Raw genomic sequence first — 16,821 nt, 5'->3', positions numbered from 1 at the left:
TGGGTAAAGTGTGCAACCTCTGCAGAGTGTAAAACTATTCGAATAGCCGTGTCCACGGTCAAGGACAGTTGGTAACCACTCTTGGGCTATGTCCACTTGTTTACAAACCAGTGTGTGTGGGAAGAAGTACTTGGGTCAAGTCAAAGGACTTGACATGGATGAGTTGGGTTGGAGCCCACTCTCTTTATGTTGATATCTGTAACCAGTCCCTATGGTTACTTGAATTCATACGATGCATGATTTACCAGTTATTGAACATGTCATAACGCAACAAAATTAGCTTTCTACAAAAATTTACCTATGTCATGCATTGTTGTATCTTGAGCCAAAACATGGGTTGCTTGTGAGTACATTCAAAGTACTCATTGGCTTGCCACTGGTTATTTAATTGGCCAGGCATGGAAGAAGAGGAGTTCGATGAAGAGTTCTTTGGAGATAAACATGCGAACTAGGACATTTCCCAGTCAGAATGCCTGTAGGGTTAAGGCAGATGGCATGGGTTCTACTTATCGACGAAGATTTCCGCTGCTTAAGTTTATTTGGTATTCAGCCCTTGTGGCTTTATCTATGTAAGACTTGACCATAATGGTCATAATTTGTGTAAGACGATATGTATGGATGTAAGACTCTTGTTATTCAACTTCTGTGTGTTCGGTGAGCATTGATCTCTGGGATCACTGTACACGTGCATTCGGTGATCACGACTTATGAGTCGGGGTCCCCACAAAATGATATTTCTATTTCTGATGTTGAAACTCATTCTGGTAATGAACCTGAAACTAGTGATAATGCTAATGATAATGTTCATGATGTTGCTCAACCTAGCAATGATAATGATATAGAAATAGAACCTGTTGTTGATCTTGATAACCCACAATCGAAGAATCAATGTTATGATAAGAAAGACTTTGTTGCTAGGAAACATGGTAAAGAAAGAGAACCATGGGTTCAGAAACCCATGCCTTTTCCTCCCAAACCATCCAAGAAAAAGGATGATGAGGATTTTGAGCGCTTTGCTGAAATGATTAGACCTATCTTTTTGCGTATGCGATTAACTGATATGCTTAAAATGAATCCTTATGCTAAGTACATGAAAGAAATTGTCACTAATAAAAGAAAGATACCAGAAGCTGAAATTTCCACCATGCTTGCTAATTATACTTTTAAGGGTGGAATACCAAAGAAACTTGGAGATCCAGGAATACCCACTATACCATGCTCCATTAAAAGAAACTATGTTAAAACTGCTTTATGTGATCTTGGAGCCGGTGCTAGTGTTATGCCTATCTCTTTATATCGTAGACTTGATTTGAATAAGTTGACACCTACTGAAATATCTTTGCAAATGGCTGATAAATCAACTTCTATACCTGTCGGTATTTGTGAGGATGTGCCTATTGTGGTTGCAAACGTTACTATTTTAACGGACTTTGTTATTCTTGATATTCCCGAGGACGATAGTATGTCTATTATTCTTGGAAGACCCTTTTTGAATACTGCAGGGACTGTTATTGATTGCAACAAAGGCAATGCCACTTTTCATGTTAATGGTAATGAGCATACGGTACACTTTCCGAGGAAACAACCTCAAGTTCATAGTATCAACTCTATTGGAAAAATTCCATCGATTATTATTGGAGGTTTTGAATTTCCTCTTCTTATTGTCAAGAAGAAACATGATATTCTTATTATTGGGGATGTGCATATCCCCGTTGAGGTAACATAGTGTTATTCAAAATTTCTCCGGTTCCATCTTATCCGGAATGAGTTCGTTAACAAGACTTGATCAACCTTGTTAGCGGATTTGTTTTGATGAGCATGAGATGGATGAAACTAGAAGGCACAACCTTCTGTACCCTCCTTTTACTTTCTGTTATTTATTTTAAATACAATAAAACTAGTATTTTCTGTCTGTTATCTGAATTATCCGTGCAATATAAAAATACCCCGAAAATAAAAGTTCTCCAAATGCCCCGAAATTTAAATATGATTTTTTCTGGAATATTTGAGAATATTTGGCACTGAGAACACAGCACGGGGGGCATCCACCTGGCCACGAGGGTGGAGGGTGCGCCCCCTGCCTCGTGGACCCACGGTGGCCCTCCTCCACTTATTCCTGCACCCACACACTCCTTCTTCCTCCCACAAACACGAATATCCAGCTCAAGCACGAGTTCTAGCTCATTTTGCTGCGATTTTCGATCTCCTTGCTCAAAGCACCTCTCACAAAACTGCTTGGGGAGATTGTTCATTGGTATGTGACTCCTCCATTGGTCCAATTAGTTTTTGTTCTAGTGCTTTATTCATTGCAAATTTTTGCTGCCTAGGTGACCCTGTTCTTGAGCTTGCATGTCAAATTTATATGGTCCCAAGTAGTTCTAATGCATGATATAGGCTCTAGGCAGTTGTAGGAGTTGTTGCTATCAATTTTGTTGAGCTTGGTTCACTTTTGTTTGAAGTTACTAAAAATTTCAGAATTTTCCAAAAAATAATGAAGAGATTTTTGAGGGGCTCATCGAGCCGAAGCTCGAAGGAAAAGCAAAATGAAAACCAGAGAGGACCAAATATAATCTGCCTCGCACCGCAGAGGTTCGGCTGTGTGAATGGCCTTCCGATGATTTCTTGAGAGCAGCCGGGATTTATGATGATTTGTATGAATTGGCTGAGAATGCAGGCCTCACCGCCTTCCTCCACGACCAACGCGAACAGTATCTCTTACTCACCAATATCTTTGTGCAAAACTTTCATTTCTATGCTAGGGGCTCACCACCTACAGTGGAGTTTTATTTATATGATGAGCATAAGGAGATGTCACTTTATGATTTTTGTCGGGTTTGTTTGATCCCTTTCGAGGGCACAATAGAGGAACCACACCGCGGTGATGTGGATGGGTTTATTGATACCATCACTGTAGGGGAAACGAGGAAGGTTTCGATGCACGAATCACTAGCATACATTTTCCTGTTTTATGCTACTTTGCAATATTTGCTAGTCGTTGCTTAATTGGTCGCGAAAACTATGGAAACCTTAGTGTTCCTGATATTATTATTTTGTTCCACGGTTTATTCTGTGATAACTCTGTTAGTATGGGCGGCATTATTGCTAAATGGTTAAGTCTGAACCGTACAAAGGGCCCCATCTTTGGAGGCATCTATGCTTCGCGCCTAGCTGCACATTTTAACATACCTATTAGGCATTATGAGAAGGAAGAAAAATTGCTGCCCACTGTTTATTTAGATTATAAGAGTATGGTAGCACACGATTTTATTGTTAAGAATAGGGAAGGGGAGCTTAAATACAAATTGTTCTTTCATAAACATCATCCTGAGACTATTACCCTGCCTGCTCCTTCCTTGTTTGATTTATCTGCAGGACGGTACCTTGTTCCGTTAGAGGCTATTCACGCCTACTGGAACCCCACATTAGCCATAGAGCCAGAGTCGGATCCACAAGTTGATCCCCCATGATAGTCTAACTACCATTGGGATCCGGAGACGATTGTCAACCAGTGGCAATCAGAGTCTTCTTCTTTGCAGTACGACCCCAACTATTACTATGGATATCCGCCAGACCAACCGTGGCCATAGATGTGATGCCCAAGACCAGAGCTTCAGACACCTTCCATGTTTTCCGAGTTCGTTGTGTGATTTGTTTTTGCTTGCGTGTTGCATTGCATATTTTGCATTGCATCATGTCATCATGCCATTAATATTGCAACCGTTTCAAAACTCTTTTAAATAAATCGTATGGATCTTCGATCATTTAAATTGAGGGAAGGGTGACTTCTCTTTATAACATATCCTCCCGATATTAGGGAGCTATAGTAAATATTTCTTTAATTTGGAATTCACCTTAACACACTTGCATATTAAATCTCTTGGCCTTTTCTTCTTCAAGTGTTGACTCTCTAACCTTGCCATTTATTCTTTCATCATTTTCCGGAGCTCCGCCAAAAATCCAAACATTTTTGGACCTTCCTAACCCTCACTTCCTATTCGAACCATTTGAATTTAAATCAAATGAATTTGAATTTAAACTTTGAAAAATGCCCACTCCCTTTTTCTTGGATCGTACACATTTTTGCGAGTCCGGGAAAATCAACATCTTGCCCAAATTCCTTTCCCTAACCCCCTCTTCATTTTCCTTATCTCTAGTGTTGTTCTGTTAAAGAAATTAGAGAGAAAGGGGAGAGAGAGCTTAGCCCAGCGGGCCAATCAGGTCCAGCGGCCGGCCCATCCTACCCCCGCAGCCTTTTGGCCAAGGCCCAGCTGGCCCCTGCCTACCTAACCCTAGTCCGCACCTAGGCCCATTTTCCTCTAAGGCCCAGCATCCTTCCTAACCCTAGCCTTCCTGAGCCCGCTCCCTCTCATCCTCCCGCTACTGCCGCCACCCACACGCACCAGGGAGGAGTCCCGCTTGGCCCCCTCGTCCTCCTCCAGCAGGAGTCCTCGCACCTGCGCCTGGCCGATTCCCATGCCCGAGCGCATCTCCTCTCATGCACCTCATCCCCGGCGCCGTCCATCCATGCCGCGCCCGGTTCCCACGGCCATCTCCCTCTCGTCCCGATCGGGATCGTCCTCGATCCCCTCTGCCTGCTCCGAGCTTCTCCGGCCCCGACGTCCCCTTCGCCGGAGCCCTTCCTCCGCCTCTGCTCCGGCGACTCCTTCGACCGCCTTGCCGCCCCGTCGCCGCTCCATTCTCTGCCATCCCCTCTTCGTCATCTGCCAAGAGCACCACCGCCTCTCTTCGTTGCCTTCAATAGGAGTTCCAAGCGCCATGGCCGCCCTTTGGTGCTTCGTGCAGCGCCTGACCTCCTCCTTCTGGTGGCCTCAGCCTCGTGCGACGCGCCATACGGGAGAGGAGCTCCCCGCAACTAAATCTGGGAGTGGTTTTAGAAAAACTGGTTTAAATGGGTTGGTTTTTATTATGGGCTTGATTGGTTTAGGTCTTATTGGGCTGAGCCTTTTTTAAGTTTGGTTTGGTTTCAGTTTTGAGAGGAACCAGTTTGGGTATAGTTGGTTATGGGCTGAAACCATTTGATGCATTATGGGCTACAAACCGTGGGTACAACCCGGTTTGCTGCGTCCAGTTACCCACACGCTGCCCTGATGCGGTGTTGCCCCTGTCTAGCTGTTTCTTCCCCTGCGCCGCCCCTGCTCCCCTGCCTCTTCCTTGTGCCGCCGCCTCGCCGTCACCCTCCGACGCCGCCCCCTCCTTGCACTGCCGCCTTGCCGTCACCCTCGGGCGCCACCCCCTCCTTGCGCCGCCGCCTCGCCGTCTCTTCATTGTGCCACCGCCTCGCCGTCACCCTCCGGCGCCGCCCCCTCCTCCGTCGCGCCACCTTCCCTTCGCCGGCAGGTACCCCCCTCCCCCGCCTTTCTCTCTCTCTCCCTCCCTCTCTCTCTTTTCTCTCTTTCTCTCTCTCTCTGACCGGCTCCTCCTGTTGACCAGGTCCTGCTCCTCCCGCAACAAGGTGCTCCGGCGGCAACGCCGGCAAGGTGCTCCTGCTGGTCCCCTCCTCGTCTGCAACAACAATAATAGCAACCAGGTTGATTCCACAGCTTGGGCATTAGTTGGATTCATGATGCAGGATATACAGATCCAGAGTATTCCATTTGTTACACTTTGCAGTCACAGATTATGTAGGAATGATGGCTTTCTAGCTTTAGGTAGCCCCCTTTTTTTTGAGGAAAACATAGATAGCCCCTAAATGATCTGTATATATAGCATTGTTAACACACTTTAGCTGCTTCAATATTATTTCTGTACTTCTATAACCAAGACCTACCAAGTAAAATTACTATGTTTCACAAGTAGTACTGGTTCAAAATTTGACCTGTAGAGTAGGCACTGTGGCCTCAGATCTCGGCTACCATGCGTCTAGTGCAATCGATTTGGCAAACTCATTAGACTAGTGAAATAAGGCAATTCCACATGTTGATCATGGCAGCAGCAAATTGTATGATGATTTGCTGTGTAATTCATATTGATCATGGTTATTTTGCCATAATAAGATTGGGATGATTGTTGAGATATGAGGCGTGAACTTCTTTATGTACACTATACTCTATAGCATTTTAATGTCGGCATACATACGTTGTACTAAACCCAACATCTTTTTACCCTGTCGGTAGAGGAACTAAAATAACTGTCTGGTTCTCTCTTCTTTCACTACCTTCTTGCTCTATATTCTACCATTTTCTAACAGTAAGTTTCCACATATTTTCCCCCTGCAGTGTGCTATAAAATTTGAGGCATGTCTACGTCAGAGGGTTCGAAGACTGCTGATTCCATGGATGAGGATACGAGTCAAATACCACATGTTAGAAGGTCCAAGGTATGGGAGCATTATGAAGTAGATTTGGTTCTCGTAGATGGCGATTTCAAGGCTGTGTGCAAATACTGTGGAGCGCAACTTCACACCAAGTTTGGGACTAGCAGTTTGAGGACCCATATTGCAGAGGCTTGCCGATCAATCCAAGATGCTTGCAGACAGAGGTTTTTGTTGACCATGAAAAAAAACAGCTGAAGGACTGTTTGTGTTTGATGATAATGTTTTTCGTGAACGCATGGTCAAGTATTGCGTCCATGCTGAGATCCCCTTTCTTAAGTTTGAAGATCCCCACCTTCAGCCATGGATTGACTCAATGCAGCCAGCGTTTCAAATCAAGGGTCGTCACACAATTCGTGATGATGCAGTGAAGATGTATAAGGGAATGAAGAAAGATATCGAAATAGAGCTACAAAATTTGGATTCTCGCATTTGCTTAACATCTGACATGTGGACATCATCACAGGACTTGGGCTACATGTGCATCACCGCCCATTATATCAATGCAGAATTCAACTACAAGAAGAAGACCATAAGTTTCGCAGAAGTGAAGTATCCCCACACAGGCTATGCGATAGAGGAAGAAATAGTTCGTTGCTTAACAGAATGGGGAATAAGAGGCAAATTATTCACTTTGACACTAGATAATGCCAGCAATAATACTAATGCATGTGAGGAGTTAATAAAATATCACAAACATGAGCTGCTCCTTGAAGGTCAACATTTGCATGTCAGGTGTTGTGCGCACATTCTTAATATCTTGGTTCAGGATGGAATGAAAATAATCCATGAAGCTATTGACATGATACGTGAGCTGATGAAGTATATTGACTCTTCTCCTTCAAGACTTCAAGATTTCAATACAATTGCAAGTGGGATGGGTCTACGTGCAAAGAAAGGCATCTCTGTTGATACACCAACCAGATGGAACTCAACCTGGAAAATGCTTGTAGAAGCATTGACGTACAAATCTGTTCTCACTAGTTATGCCAACAGAAAGATGATAGATTCTCCAAGTGAGGAGGAATGGGAGAAGGCAAAAGCTATTTGTGAGTTTCTAAAAGCTTTTGAAGAGCTTACTTTGATTGTTTCAGCTCATAGGAAGCCAACTTCACATAAGTTTCTGCCAGTTGTGCTTTCTATTCGCCATGCATTGAAAGATCCAGGTTGGCAGACCTCTGATGTGTTGAAGGAATTGGCGGCAGTGATGCAAACGAAGCTTGATAAATATTGGGATCCCGAGGAGAAGGAGAATGCAGATCCTAACCGTCGTAGAAAAAGCAAGGGCATTGAGTTTAACCATGCACTTGTCATTGCTACATTCCTGGATCCAAGGAGGAAAGAAGATTACTTGGATTTCTTCTATTGCAAGTTGTCTACCGACGGGGAGCAAATTACAAAACAAGTGGAGATTGCTTTAGAATGGGTGAGAAAGTATGTCAAGGAATATGAGCTACTTGCAGCGACAAGCACTGCACACTCGACACCTTCTAGTCAAGGCAATACCATTATTGGATCACCTGTTGCAGGGAAAAGGAAGTTGGAAGAAGAGTTTGCCCAGCACAAGTCTCGTCGGAGGTCACGTGTACACAAATCCGAGCTTGATTCATACTTGGAAGAAGCATCCGAGAAGGTCGGTGATGACTTTGATGTCTTGGGTTGGTGGAAGAGGCATGGCGAAAAGTTTCCTATATTGGCATCTATGGCCCGTGACTTTCTTGCAATTCCTTTGAGCACAGTGGCATCTGAATCAGCCTTCAGTTGTGGTAAGAGGATACTAGGCGACAAGAGAAGCTCTTTGAACCCTGATATGCTGGAAGTTCTTGTCTGTGCTAAAGATTGGTTGTTCAAACCAAAGGAGGGTGAGTTAACTACTTACATTTTGGTTCTACTACTTGTGTAGAATGGGATATATAAAACTTGCAGTATAGAAGTGTTCATATGCCATTAAATTAATCCTTTGTTTCATTTGCAGGAGATGGACAGTAATCACACGGCTAAAAACATGAAACCAAGAAAAGGTAAAAATATGATCCTGATCATCGATTTGCCTTTGCCTTGCTCCTTTTTTCCGTTATAGTGATTGGACAAGCAAAACCACTGTTGCTAAGCGAGTAAACATTGCCAAGACTAGTCTGTAGAACTATTGGACTTTGGTTTGATATGACACTCTTGACAAGAAGTGAGTGATGAATAAAGGAGTGATCAATCAGCTAGTCCATAGGCATGTCATAAGTTCATTGAATTTGTTGGCTGGAACACAGCCGGGTCTTGTTGCCCTATTTCTTCCTCTGTTCTTGGAATGAGTGTTCATTTCCTCTAGCACGTAATAAATCCACCAAAACCTGTAATAGGAGTTGCCAACACTATTTTTCGTTGATATATATATATATATATATATATATATATATATATATATATATATATATATATATTCTAGGCTTCCAGTGATAAGCAAGTGTTTTCGAAGTGAAATGATGCCCATGTTATTTTGCAGGTCATGGCCATTCTCATGTTCTCAGGTGCTTGTGTCAGGGCCAGCGTGATGATCTTTTTCATAAAGGATGTGAACTTCTGTGCCGAGTACTAGCGGCTGCCGTAGCCATGGCCAAGCTTGTTACATATATTGTCTATTTGATAGCCCATCTTTGTTTAGATGATGTGGACTCCTGATGCTCTGGTTACTTGTGTTGTTTCTTTGTTAATTTCATTTCTTTAGAGGTCCGAGGAGTACAACTAGAACCCCGTCTCCGGATGCCCGGTCTGCCTGCATGTCTGGTTTAAACCACACACTAACTGAAATCCACTACCCCCTAGAGTTGAACTGTAAGTCTTAAGTGCAGGACACAGTTATTGTTGGCCACCCTATCATTGCGCTATGTTATGTGAACGTTCTGAATTTCTGCTCACTCTTTTATAATCTGCAACTCATTTTTCTCTTCCTTTTTCCTGCTAGTTCTGTTACAATCTGTATTTCTCTTTGCCTTTCAGTATGTCTGTCTGTGTGTAAACATTCTGAATTTCTGCTCGTTCTTTCTATGATCTGTGGCCCATGCTTTTCTTCTTCTGCTCATTCTGCTATAATCTGAATTTCCTTTGGTCTGTCTCTCTTAGTCTGTACTCCCTCCGTTCCATAATCTGTGTTTGTTGTTTTTTGGTTGACTGCTAATATAGTGCTTAACCCATTTACAAACGGTTCTAAACCCATTTATGATAACAGTTTCAACCCATGGTTGAAGGCTTGGTTCAGTTTGGTTTGGTTAAAATTCCCAGCAAGTTTGGTTTTGGTTGGGTGGCAAGAGAGCTATCGTGGGTTTAGTTTAGGTTCAAGTGTCAAGCTAGCTCACGTGAGTTTGGTTGAGTTATGGTTCAGGTATCAAACTTTTCTCAGATTTACCCGCAGCAGCGCTCGAACCCATCCAGCCGTAGCCACCTGAGCTCCCTGCCACGCCGGAGTCCCGCCGTTCCCGTGCCTCCATCGTTCCCCCGTTCCAGCGAAGCTTCTATCGCCCTCGTCTCTCTGCGAGGGAGATGAGCCCTTGCTCGTTGACCTCAGCTTCCTCAAGCCCGGCGCCGCCACCGTTCCCTGCTTCTGTCGTGCGAGTACGCGAGGACGACGATCGGCGCCAAGTCTTGCTCGAGCACCCGCCTGCGTTGCTGCGTCGGTACACCACGTCGTTGCTCGTTGCCTGCCAAGACCACCTCCGTGGAATTTGCCAAGTACATCACCGACAAGACCACACGGATGCTCGAATGAGTACCGAACGAAACACCAAGTACCACTATCGCCGAGTACGACTACTTCCACGATGATACGAGAACAACTACCGTCGACGTGCATTTTGCCAAGTACCAATACCATCGACCCTCGAAGCCTCCATGGACGTCAAGTTCCTCGCCGTGACCCCGAACATCTACGAAAAATTGTGCGACTAAAAACGTGAACGACTACCATCGCCGGGGACCGCTAGTACCACTACTTCCACTACATCATGAGTACAACTACTACCACTACGAACGTGGCGAGAACGTCTACTTCCGCTACCGTCACCACGAGAAGGACAACTTCCCACAACGACCCGTGAACAACCACTTCCACGACGTCTGTGTACCACTACCGTCGCGAGAACGCCTACTTCCTTTGCCAAACTCGAACCACTCCGTAAATGCACTTTTGGAAGGTATAACCGCCGGAATGATGCCCGTGGACCATATGCATGTGATGTATTATATGAGATGCCCATGTTTGCACCATGGTCGAGTCGCTGCTTGCTCGGACCTCCTCATTTGCCGCTAACCCGTGGGAACCCGGTTACTAGGATCACCCCACCATCTTGCATGACACGCTCATGTCACATTTCCTTTTGCACCGGTATCTCCATGAGCTACCGGAACCGACATGTTGCCGTGGCATCATTTTTGGATTAGTTGTCGTGGCACCCCTTTCGTTTCCACCACGATGACAAATGCTTAATATAATGCTCATGTCAACATTTTCATAAATAATGCATAAAACTTGCACATGTCATTCACATCATGATAATAACATTTAAATGTTTAGAATTGTTGTTTGCTTTAAATTGCTAAATGCATATGGGGATTTACCGGAATTGTTGTTTGTTTTTTCTGGCCTCATTTAAAATGCCTAACTGTGTATTCTACTCATGTTTCACCGCTTGCCATGTTAAGAACATTTAATTTTGTTGGGTACATAACCGGGAGTGAACTAAATAATTGATGTGGTGTTTCTTCAATATGCAACTCGTTGCATATTGGGCTCCACTTAACTTGTAGTTTTGTTTGTGCACTTTGCCATGCCATGCCTCTTTAAACCGGACATGCATCATACTTGTTTGCGCATCATGCCATGCTTATGTGATGGTTGTTTACTATGTTGTTTGCTTCTTTCTGATGTTGCTTCTTCGGGTTAGTTCCGATAATGTCACGTTTGTGAGGATCCGTTCGAACTACGTCCGTTTGTCTTCTTCATGGACTCATTCTTCTTCCTTGCGGGATCTCAGGCAAGATGACCATACCCTCAAAATCACTTCTATCTTTGCTTGCTAGTTGCTCTCTCTATTGCTATGTCGCGATACCTACCACTTGCTATATCATGCCTCACATGTTGCCATGTCAAGCCTCTAACCCACCTTGCCTAGCAAACCGTTGTTTGGCTATGTTACTGCTTTGCTCATCCCCTCTTATAGCATTGATAGCTGCAGGTGAAGATGGAGTTTTGTTCCATGTTGGAACATGGATATTTGTTGGGATATCATTATTATATCTTATTTACTTTAATGCATCTATATACTTGGTAAAGGGTGGAAGGCTCGGCCTTATGCCTGGTGTTTTGTTCCACTCTTGCCGCCCTAGTTTCCGTCATACCGGTGTTATGTTCCTTGATTTCGCATTCCTTACGCGGTTGGGTTATAATGGGAACCCCTTGACAGTTCGCCTTGAATAAAACTCCTCCAGCAAGGCCCAACCTTGGTTTTACCATTTGCCACTTAGCCTTTTTTTTCCATTGGGTTCTGCAGACTCAAGGGTCATCTTTATTTTAAACCCCCAGGCATGTGCTCCTCTGAGTGTTGGTCCAACCCTTCAGCCGCCGGTGACCACCAGGGGCAACTTTGGGTTGGCCTACCGGAAGTTTGGACAATCTGATGTGCCCTGGGAATGAGATATGTGCAGCTCCTATCGGGATTTGTCGGCACAGTCGGGTGGCTTTGCTGGTCTTATTTTACCATTGTCAAAATGTCTTGTAACCGGGATTCCGAGTCTGATCGGGTCTTCCTGGGAGAAGGAATATCCTTCGTTGACCGTGAGAGCTTGTGATGGGCTAAGTTGGGACACCCTGCAGGGTTTTGAACTTTCGAAAGCCGTGCCCGCGGTTATGGGCAGATGAGAATTTGTTAATGTCCGGTTGTAGAGAACTTGACACTTAACTTAATTAAAATGCATCAACCGCGTGTGTAGCCGTGATGGTCTCTTTCCGGCGGAGTCCGGGAAGTGAACACGATTCTTGTGTTATGCTTGGACGTAAGTAGTTTCAGGATCACTTCTTGATCACTTCTAGTTCACGACTGTGCATTGCTTCTCTTCTCGCTCTCATTTGCATAAGTTAGCCACCATATAAGCTAGTGCTTGCTGGAGTTCCACCTCACTACCTTTTCCTACCCATAAGCTTAAATAGTCTTGATCTCGCGGATGTGAGATTGATGAGTCCTCGTGGCTCACAGATACTTCCAAACAGTTGCAGGTGTCGATGATGCCCGTGCAGATGACGCAACTGAGCTCAAGTGGGAGCTCGATGAAGATCTTGTTCGTTGTGTTGTTTCGTTTCCAGTTGATCAGTAGTGGAGCCCAGTCGGGGCGATCGAGGATCTAGCATTTGGGGTTGTCTTTCTTTATTTGGTTCCGTAGTCGGACCTTGGTTGTATTCTGGATGATGTATGATATATTTTATGAATTGTGTGAAGTGGCGATTGTAAGCCAGCTCTTTATCCCTTTCTTATTCAGTACATGGGATGTGTAAAGATTACCCCTCTTGCGACATGCCTACTATGCGATTATGCCTCTAAGTCATGCTCCGACACGTGGGAGACATAGCCGCATCATGGGTGTTACAATAGACCAACTTAGGCCAAAAGCCTAAGCTTGGGGGAGTACGTATTTCTCACCGACATTACATTCATGTCCACACACTCATTTCTAGATGCTGGTGCTCATACTTTTTCATTGTATCATCCATGCTAGTTTATTTTCCTTTTTATGCTTTCTTCTTGTGTGTTTAATAAACCTTAAGAAAAACCAAAAAATCAGTTGTAGCTTTTAATTAGTTTACTTTCCATGCTTGTAGTAGTAATTAAAAAGAAAACCCAAAAAGATTTCCTGTTCTTCTTTTTGCTTGTTGGGACCTTTCCCGTGTAAATAATTTTATTTCTTTTCTTTTCTTTGGGGGTCGATAGGAGAAGACCATAATTAAATTGTTGAAGTGGCTCTTATATGCATTATTGTTGATCTGACAAAAGAGTCCATATTGCCTTGTCTTCTCCTGTTTATTGAATGCTTGTAGATTCCAGCTTAGTCCAATGCACGTGCACTATTATTATTATCCACATCGTTCGGTCGTGCAAGTGAAAGACAATTATGACGATATATGATGGACTGACTGAGATGAGAAAGGCTGGTATGAACTCGACCTCTCTTGTTTTTGTAAATATGATTAGTTCATCGTTCCTGATTCAGCCTATTATGAATAAACATGTTTGCAATGACAACTAGATATCATAGTTTCTTGTGCCATGCTTGATTAGCTAGGAGCTTATAATGGTTTACCTTGAGTGCCAACATGCTATTAAAATAGTTGTGATGTGGTATGATAGGGTGATATCCTCCTCTGAATAATTTAAGTGACTTGACTTGGCGCATGCTCACGCATGTAGTTAAAACAAAATCAACATAGTCTTCACGATATTTATGTTCATGGTGGATTATATCCTACTCATGCTTGCATTTGGTGTTGATTAATTTTAATGCATGTTCATGACTATTGTCGCTCTCTAGCTGGTCGCTTCCCAGTCTTTTTCTAGCCTTCACCTGTACTAAGCGGGAATACTGCTTGTGCATCCAACTCCATAAACCCCAAAGTTGTTCCATATGAGTCCACCATACCTACCTATATACGGTATCTACCTGCCGTTCCAAGTAAATTTGTATGTACCAAACTCTAAACCTTCAAATAAATATCCTGTTTTGTATGCTCGAATAACTCATGTATCAACTAGGGTTGTCCATATCTTCCATATTAGGCGGGTTATTCTCAAGAGGAGTGGACTCCGCTCCTCACTCACGAGAAAATGGCTGGTCACCGGGATGCCCAGTCCCATGCTTTATGCAAATTAAATCAAAATAATTGCAAACAAAACTCCCCCTGGGACTCTTGTTAGTTGGAGGCACTCATTGTTTCGAGCAAGCAATGGATTGATGCTTGTTGGTGGAGGGGGAGTATAAACTTTACCATTCTGTTTGGGAACCACCTATAATGTGTGTAGCATGGAAGATATTGCCATCTCTTGGTTGTTATGTTGACAATGAAAGTATACCGCTCAAAATATTATTCACCTCTATTTCAAAACCGAGCTCTGGCACCTCTACAAATCCCTGCTTCCCTCTGTGAAGGGCCTATCTATTTACTTTTATGTTGAGTCATCATCCTCTTATTAAAAAGCACCAGTTGGAGAGCTCCACTGTCATTTGCATTCATTACTATTAGTTTACATTGAGTATGACTTGACTGGATCTCTTTTACCATGAATTACAATGTCTAGTCAGATCGTTAAAGGTGCTCTGCATTTATGTTTTGCGGTCTCAGAAAGGGCTAGCGAGATACCATCTTGTTATATCATATTATGATTGTTTTGAGAAAGTGTTGTCATCCGAGATTTATTATTATTGCTCGCTAGTTGATTATGCCATTGATATGAGTAAACATGAGACCTTTGCATTATTGTGAATATGGTTAGTTTATAATCTTTGCTGAAAACATGAATGCTGGCTTTACATATTTACAACAACAAGAGCAAACATGGTTTGTAAAAGTTTTTCTTTATCACTTTCAGTTTATCAACTAAATTGCTTGAGGACAAGCAAAGGTTTAAGCTTGGGGGAGTTGATACGTCTCCGTCGTATCTACTTTTCCAAACACTTTTGCCCTTGTTTTGGACTCTAACTTGCATGATTTGAATGGAACTAACCCAGACTGACGCTGTTTTCAGTAGAATTACCATGGTGTTATTTATGTGTAGAAGCAAAAGTTCTCGGAATGACCTGAAACTTCACGGAACGTCTTTTCGGAAATAATAAAAAATCCTTGCAAAAGATGAAGACCAGGGGGCCACACCCTAGCCACGAGGGTGGGGGCGCGCCTGCCCCCCCCCCCCCAGGGCGCGCCCCCTACCTCGTGGGCCCCCTGGAGCTCCTCCGACCTCAACTCCAACTCTATATATTTGCTTTCGGGGAGAAAAAAATCAGAGAGAAAGATTCATCGCGTTTTACGATATGGAGCCGCCGCCAAGCCCTAAAACCTCTCGGGAGGGCTGATCTGGAGTCTGTTCGGAGCTCCGGAGAGGGGAATCCGTCGCCATCGTCATCATCAACCTTCCTCCATCACCAATTTCATGATGCTCATCGTCGTGCGTGAGTAATTCCATCGTAGGCTTGCTGGACGGTAATGGGTTGGATGAGATTTATCATGTAATCGAGTTAGTTTTGTTAGGGTTTGATCCCTAGTATCCACTATGTTCTGAGATTGATGTTGCTATGACTTTGCTATGCTTAATGCTTGTCACTAGGGCCCGAGTGCCATGATTTCAGATCTGAACCTATTATGTTTTCATCAATATATGAGAGTTCTTGATCTTATCTTGCAAGTCTATAGTCACCTACTATGTGTTATGATCCGGCAACCCCGAAGTGACAATAATCGGGACCACTCCCGGTGATGACCGTAGTTTGAGGAGTTCATGTATTCACTATGTGTTAATGCTTTGGTCCGGTACTCTATTAAAAGGAGGCCTTAATATCCCTTAGTTTCCATTAGGACCCCACTGCCACGGGAGGGTAGGACAAAAGATGTCATGCAAGTTCTTTTCCATAAGCACGTATGACTATATTCAAAATACATGCCTACATTACATTGATGAATTGAAGCTAGTTCTGTGTCACCCTAGGTTATGACTGTTACATGATGAACCATATCCGGCATAATTCTCCATCACTGATCCATTGCCTACGAGCTTTCCATATATTGTTCTCCGCTTATTTACTTTTCCGTTGCTATTGCTATCATCACTACAAAATACCAAAAACATTACTTTTTCTATCATTACCTTTTGCTACCGTTACCACTATTATCATATTACTTTGCTACTAAACACTTTGCTGCAGATATTAAAGTTTCCAGGTATGGTTGAATTGACAACTCAGCTGCTAATATATTTGAGAATATTCTTTGGCTTCCCTTGTGTCGAATCAATAAATTTGGGTTGAATACTCTACCCTCGAAAACTGTTGTGATCCCCTATACTTGTGGGTTATCGATACATATCATTGCTGGTGTTCAAGGACAATACATATGATTCATGAATACATAGGAAAATATCATCATCACATGATCACCTCTAGGGCATATCTCCAACACGTGCCGACACAACATAACTTTTTTAACAGCCCAAAATGCCAAAAATAGCCCAAAAGACCTAATAGCACGCGGGGCGACCCGTTTAACCTGGAAGTGCGGCTCGCCACAGGCTGTGCCTTGCTAGGCATGTTTACGGATGGGTCGGGCCAGGCCTGCTTGAACCCGACGCGACTACTAATGTATAGGGCATGAGCATAATTATGTATCTAGGTATACCTAAATCCAATCCAATAATTTGACTTTGCCACAATATTATGTGACCTCTACCCCACCACTCCATCTTTCCCTG

This window comes from Triticum aestivum, chromosome 2A, assembly GCF_018294505.1.
Source record: "Triticum aestivum cultivar Chinese Spring chromosome 2A, IWGSC CS RefSeq v2.1, whole genome shotgun sequence".
NCBI classification, from domain to species: Eukaryota; Viridiplantae; Streptophyta; class Magnoliopsida; order Poales; family Poaceae; genus Triticum; species Triticum aestivum.
The sequence above is the reverse complement of the archived record's forward strand: the minus strand, read 5'-3'. Positions refer to the sequence as shown.